The sequence below is a fragment of the Myotis brandtii genome, unplaced genomic scaffold, assembly GCF_000412655.1.
Source record: "Myotis brandtii unplaced genomic scaffold, ASM41265v1 scaffold36, whole genome shotgun sequence".
Taxonomy (NCBI): Eukaryota; Metazoa; Chordata; class Mammalia; order Chiroptera; family Vespertilionidae; genus Myotis; species Myotis brandtii.
This window is the reverse complement of record NW_005363836.1, coordinates 6,202,982-6,210,319: the sequence shown is the minus strand read 5'-3', so window position 1 is coordinate 6,210,319 and position 7,338 is coordinate 6,202,982.

The window sequence follows — 7,338 nt, the reverse complement described above, 5'->3', positions numbered from 1 at the left end:
GAATTTGTGCACCAGTGGGGTCTCTCAGCCTGGCCTGCGGGATCGGGCCAAAACCAGCTCTCTGACATCCCCTGAGGGGTCCTGGATTGCAAGAGGGCGCAGGCCAGGCCAAGGGACCCCACCGGTGCACGATCAGGGCTGGGGAGGTTACACGGGAGGTTGGCCAGCCAAGGAGGGACTGTGGGAGAGCTCCAGGGCGTGTCCTGCCCATCTCGCTCAGTCCTGATCTGCTGGACCCCAGCAGCAAGCTAACTTACTGGTCAGAGTGCCCCCTGGTGGTCAGTGCATGACATAGCAACTGGTCGACCGGTTGACTGTCTGCCCCCTAGTGGTCAGTGCATGTCATAGTGAGCAGTTGAGTGGCCGTAGCATATCATTAGCATAATACGCTTTGATTGGTTGAATGGATGATTGGACGACCAGACACTTAGCATATTAGGCTTTTATTATATAGGATGCCAGCATGGGTCTGAGTTTTACATGTATCAGCTCGTTTAGTTCCTATGTGACCCAGGAGTTAGGTATTATTACTGTCCCCATTTCACAAATGAGTAAACTGAGGCACTGACAGTCATTTGTCCAAAGTCACTCAAATAATAAGTAGTAGCACTGGGCTAAATAAATATTTGTTAAAGAATGAATGAATTCTTTTTTTATATATTTTATTGACTTTTTCACAGAGAGGAAGGGAGAGGGATAGAGAGTTAGAAACATTGATGAGAGGGAAACATCAACCAGCTGCCTTCTGCACACTCCCTACTGGGGAAGTGCCACAGCCAAGGTACATGCCCTTGACCAGAATCGAACCTGGGACCCTTCAGTCCACAGGCTGATGCTCTATCCACTGAGCCAAACCAGTTAGGGCAAAAGAATGAATTCTTTGTAAGAGTTCCTATGATCAACTTCTTCTACTGAACTCTAAGATGGTCTGATGATAAGAATATGGTTTACACCCTCAATCCACAGATAATATACCAAAGGCACTTTCTTGTTTTGTGATGCACATTTTTGCTATTTTAATTTTTTCAAGGTATATCTTACATACAATAAAATACACAAAATTCAAGTGCACAGTTTGATAAGTTTTGACAAAATTATGCACCTGTTCACCACCACCACTGTCAAGACATACCATAGATCATTTCCATCATCCCAAAGAATACCCCCATGCTGCCCTCCACTCATATTAACCCCCATCCAATAAACAAACAGGCTATCATTGTTTTGACTTTTATCATTATAGATTAGCTTTGCCTATTTTAGAGCCCACAATGGGGGCATGTGCCCCAATTGGGAATCGAACCATAACACCCTCATTCATAGGTCAATGCTCAACCACTGAGCCATGCCAGCTGGGCAAAGTTCTCTGTTTCTTTATAGTTTTAAGATAAAGTTAGAAATCCTTGCATAGCACCCAGGATCCTTCCTATGTATTCAAACACTCCCCCTTTTTTTCCCCCCTGAATTGAGCCCAGGAACCTAAAACTTTATCCCTAAGCTTCTGGTTTTTTTTCTTATTTCCATTTTTAACAATTGAGGTATAATTGACATGTAACATTATATTAGTTTCAGGTACAACATAATGATTCACAACATAATGATTCGATTTTTGTATACATTGGTGAATAATCACTACAATAAGTCTAGATAACGTTCTTTACTACACATAGTTAGAAATGAGTGAAGAGAGTCAAAAGGTATAAACTTCCAGGTATAAAACAGTAAGTCCTGGGATGTAATGTACAGTATGGTGACTAGTTAACAATACGGTATTGCATATTTGAAAGTTGCTGAGAGAATAGAGCTTAAAAGTCCTCATCACCATTCCTCTTAATCCCATCTCCTGACTCTCCACACAGGAATACTCCAACTAACTACAAAATTGTTCTTTGGATTTACAGTACGTATTTATGGTGTAGTCAGCTGAGTCTCTCAACAATCCTCTCTCCATCCTGCACCTCCTTCACATCCTGCCCTGTCCACCAGTGACCCCCACTTCCTGAACCTGCACTTGGACAGTGGTGTCCCTCTTCTATCAAAGCAGAAGCTTAGACTCACACAGACCAGATGGCCTGGCCTCTAACACTGAACTCTCCTGTGACCGAGAGCAAGCCACTGATGGCTCTTCTCAGTTTCCTCGCTTGCAATAGGCGGACAACGAAACCTTTCTAGCAGGATGGTTGTGTAATCAAAATCTACTAATCTACATGAAGTATTCACCAGCATTCTGATCATACAGATGGATCAAACAAAATGCATGTTTTTCATAGGAAACTACCTGTGTGGTATAAAGGGAGGCACATTCATCCTTAAATGCTTATTGAACTTATCTATGTATATAAAAGGCTAATATGCTAACTGTCCTACTGACCAGTTGCTATGATGCGCACGGACCACCAGGGGGCAGATGCTCAATGCAGGAGCTGCAGTGACACGCACTGACCATTTACAGAGAAACTGCACCACGAACCTGGCGCCCACAAAGCAACACTCAGCTTCCCCCAAGTGGGACACAGGCCCCGCCACCACCCTGTAGCGACAATCCACCAAATTGCAGCCGATGCTGCCAAGACCCTGTGGTGCAAAATGTGGCCCACAGCTCAGCCCAGCCCAGAAATGGTGGCCGTGGGCTCCGGGTAATGACATCATGTAGAATGCCTGGCTTCTTCTCCCTAGAGACTAGCCTCCATGGAGTTTCTTCAGCCAAGGAACACAACTTGCTTTATAGCCAGGTGCAAACATTTTACATTTTCACCTAATGTCTGTGAAGCATTTTCCTGTGCCTCATCTCATTTGATCCTCACAGAAGTCCTGGAGTAGGTAGATAGGAGACTCAGTGGAATCCTATTTTCTGTTCATTAGCCAGAAAATGGAGATTTAGAAAGCTTAGAAATTTGACCCGACTGAAAAGATGCAAGAAATGGTGGACCTTGAAAATGACTTCTGATTTTCTCACTGCGCAGAATATAGTCAAACATTGCTGCAGTTAAACATTTTACCCTTTGTTCTCCCTGTGTGATCTATAGTAATAATCTGCTTCATGTTGATATTTACTGCTGCATTGCTGACAATTACCTGAAAGAGAAGTTGGGTGCTTCACTGGGCTAGAAAAAGTTTAGCTAAATCAGAAAGCAGGTCTAATTAAGCAAGTTTATTCTATATCTATAAAAGGCTAAGTTGACTCACGAATGCATGATACATATAAAGCTCTCACTGACACCAATCACATCCATGTGTTTCGATCTGTCATAGTCCATCGTGAATTTGGTTGACACTTCTATTATAGAGAAAGGGCGAATAGCGATATCAAAATATTTCTTCTAATTAACCCTTTGAGTGCCAACCAATATCCTAGGAACTATGCTAAAATTGCCAAGGCATTTTTGCTGATTTTACAGCAGTTTAGGAAAAAAATTATGATAGCGCTCCCGGCACTTTTGGCGAAAGACAGGAGGAGCGCCATCGTGCTCCCCGACACTCTAGGGGTTAATTTCCTTTCAGTGAGCACAAATCCGTGCACCGGGCCACTAGTAATAAAAATTATTATTATTAAGATATATTGTGTGCCTGCCATCAGGCATTATGCTAATATAGGCAGGGGCTTATCTGTAATGATGCCATCTCCATGTACCAACAAGGAAACTGATGTAGAGGTGTGAGGCCATTTGCCCACGGTCTTGTGGCTAGAAAGTGACAGCCAAGCTTTGACCAGGTCTGTTTGACTGCAGACCCTTCCCTCACAATCTCCACGTTCCACACACTCCACTGCTTTCTAAACGCTCTGGCCCTAGGCCAGGTCCTCCACTAGATTCTGGAGATGCAAAGAGGAGTAAGACACAGCCCTTCCTGCAGAAGACAAACACATGAGCCGATAATTAGAACCCAATATGTTAAGTGTAAAAGTTGAGTAATACATGAAGAACTAGAGGGGGCAAAGAAGGACACATGGTGGTGTGATAGTGGTTCAGATATGATTTCTGGCAAAGGGGAAATGCTCAGTTGGTTTTAAAGGGTCACTAGAAACAGGCTGGGAGAAGGCCAAGCAGAGAGGACAGCAAAATAAACAAAGGCATGGAAGCATGGCACCTCGTGGGTGTGCTGGGAGCACACAGGGAGTTTATGGGTGAGGCAGGAAGTTGTCAGAACCAGGGTGGTCTGCACAGTAGAGCAGGTTGTGCAGTGCACAATGAGGCACATCTAAGTGGGCATCGCACATTGTCCACATTGCAGATTTGTATATTTACTTTGTCATTTTTCTTAAAAATGGCCAGCAAGCATCTTGCTCTACAGATATCAGAATATTACAATTTTTCCATTAGATAGAAGCAAAATATTTGCTTCCATTAGATAGAAGCAAAACCTTTTGTCAATTATAAGGCAGGTGGGTGGAAAGAGAACTACCAAAGAACTTGTGTGTGTGTGTGTGTGTGTGTGTTAATTACCATGTCTCTCTATTATTAGATAGGATATGCATAGCCAATGGACACAGACAATAGGGTGGTGAAGGCCTGGGGTGGGGGGTGCGGGTGGGCTAGAAGGGGCTAATGGGAGAAAAAAGTGGACATATGTAATACTTTTAACAATAAAGATTAAAAAAAACTTTTAAAATTTTCATGATAGTATTCTTTGGGTTGGCTGGGAGTGATTTGGCCAGAATTACTCTCTGGGTGGATGTCTGTGGAGACAGTGAGAAGGATGGATTTGTGGAGGGAATGTCAGGGCCCAGGGAGGACAGCTAGGAAACTATTGTGGAAAGCCAGGTGAGAGGTCTTCAGCCAGAGCAGTGTTGGTCAGATGAATTATAGAAATTCTTAGACAGGCATTTATGTTCTAATGGTTAAAGTGGATCACATCCTAACTATGCAGAAGAGGGTTTATAAAAACAAAGCAGTTATTTTATTTATTTATTTATTTATTTATTTATTCATTTTTTTGCCATGCAAAATGGGTTGAATAATTCTGGTTGCATTTCAAATAGATATAGAATAATAATACAAATTGGCTTACATCTTGTCTTACTCCGGGTTCTCTTGAAAGCATACCCTGGGATAAGGATCCATGTGCAAGTATTTGTTTGGCAGATGAAGAAAACGCCGTTGGGGGTAGTGAGGAAGTGACACAGGAGGGGAAAGCAGCCAATAAATGGTGCCTTATAAGGCAAGTTATTACTGTAGACAACTGGGGCTCATCCTGTCAGGGAAATTCTGGCAGCTAGTGTGGAACTCAGGCCTCGGTTATTCCACCCAAGGGCGGAGGGAGTCCTGTCATTTGTTTAGTTGAGGGCTGCCCTGGGTGGGGCCGTGGGCATTGATTCCTTGGCACCTGCCCCTTGCTGCACAGGTGGCAAAGCAGGCGGGCTCTGGAGGCAGGAAACAATCCCTCCAGCAGAAACTCACAGGTGCAAGAGCTTTAAGACCCCAGTTTGCGTTAAAGTGGCAAAGGCAGGGGACTTGGGCGGGGTGCCCACAGCATCTGCCACACAGGGAAATTGCTCTTTAGAGTTTTCAGAGGATTCAAATTCCTTATGTCATTTGAACCTTCCAATAACCTTGTGAGGTAGAAACATGTGTGGTTTCCAACTAAGCCTGGGGATCTTTTACTCATGGCTATTTCTTCCTGCCTCCACAGCTGATATCCCAAACAGAAACGTCTCTTGTCAAGTCCTTCCCCTTTTTCTCACCAATAATTTGTCTGAATGTCCATCTCCTGATGTCGATTGTGAGCAGTTGAATTGAGAAATTTTGTATTATTCACCTTTGTTTTCCCAAAGCCTGCCAAACAGTAGGTGCTTAGTTAATGTGATTGAGTGGATGGATGGATGATTATTATTATCACTGTTTGAACTTTGTTTATATTGGGACTGAGCTAAAGCAACTTACCCAAAGTCATGTGATCCAAAGTCATATGACCAATAGAGACAGGACTTGAACTCAGCTCTTCCACTTTCCTGTAGAGAAATGTTGTTGCCAGAGCACAGTTCAGCGAGGGTGGACATGCTGAGTCTTTTTTTGGGATTCATAAATCTCCCAGACCTATGTTATTAATGTTGTGGCCCCACCCCATAACAAAGAAACAGAATTTCCGGAGGATGAGGCCCAGAAATCAGGATTTTAAAAAGACTCCCGGTGATTCTAATGTGCAGCCAAGGTTGAGAACCACTGCCTTAAAAGAAAGCAAAATTTCCCTCCATATATGAAAGATAAAGGCCCATCCCTGCAGGACCCACTGTAATGACCTGACAGCTGAGTGAGGATGTGCACTGCAAAGCCCCTGTGCTCCTGGTTCTCCTGGAAAGTCAAGGACGATGCTGGGCCCACCGGACAAAGGCAGGCTCATTGTTCTTTTAAAGCAGCCTACAACACAAGGAGTAGCAGCTGCAAGAGGGGAAACCAGTTAAAGAGTTTTCAAAATGAATTGAAAAGTGCGTTCTTGAGTGTCCTTGCAATATTTCTGCTAATGTAAAAGGCATGATTAAACTACATACATCTCCTGCTTCTTTTCTCACGCTAACTTATGTTATTCTCTTGTCTTCTTACTTTTGTTTGGAAATGTTGCCTGTGCCATTTAAAATAGCTGATTTTATTGAAGCGGCATTGAAATGTTAAAATTTTTAAAAGTCAACACTTAAAAAAAGTTAACCTGAACTTTGCCTCCTCAATAAAGACCTAAATTTGTGATTTTAAAATTTCTTTTTTAAATTGATTTTTAGAGAGGAAGGGAGAGGGAGAGAGAGAAACATGAATATGAGAGTGCAGCTGCCTCAACTGGCAACCCTTTCACGCATGGGATAATGCCCAACCAACTGAGCCACACAGGCCAGGGCTCAAATTTCTTTTTAATATGTGGAACCTACACTTCACATCTGAGTAAAGTTAATGGTAAGGCTCCACTGTTGACTAGATTCGAGTTTTCATCCCAGCTCTGCCTTTTGTAGACTGTGACCTCAAGTAATATACTAAATCTTTCTAAGTGCCAGCTGTCCCAATAATGCCAGGGTGACAGGAATACTGCCCTTCTCAGAGAGGCTACTTTAAGGATTAAATGAGATAATAGTGAGAGTACCTAATATGTAGATAACATTTTCTGTGTAATTAATTCTCATCACAACCCTCTCAGTTAGGTGTCATTGTTATGCCCCTTTTACAGATAAGCAAACCGAGGCATGGAGAGGCAAAGTATCTTGCCCAACATCCCGTAGTTACTGAGTGGCAGTGTCAATATTGGAACTTTCAAACATAATGAACTTAAAACAACAACAACAAACTCCTGTCAATTATTATTGTCATTAAAATAAAATCTTACCTGGTGCCTCACTATTTCAATTAAATGGAGCTGTTC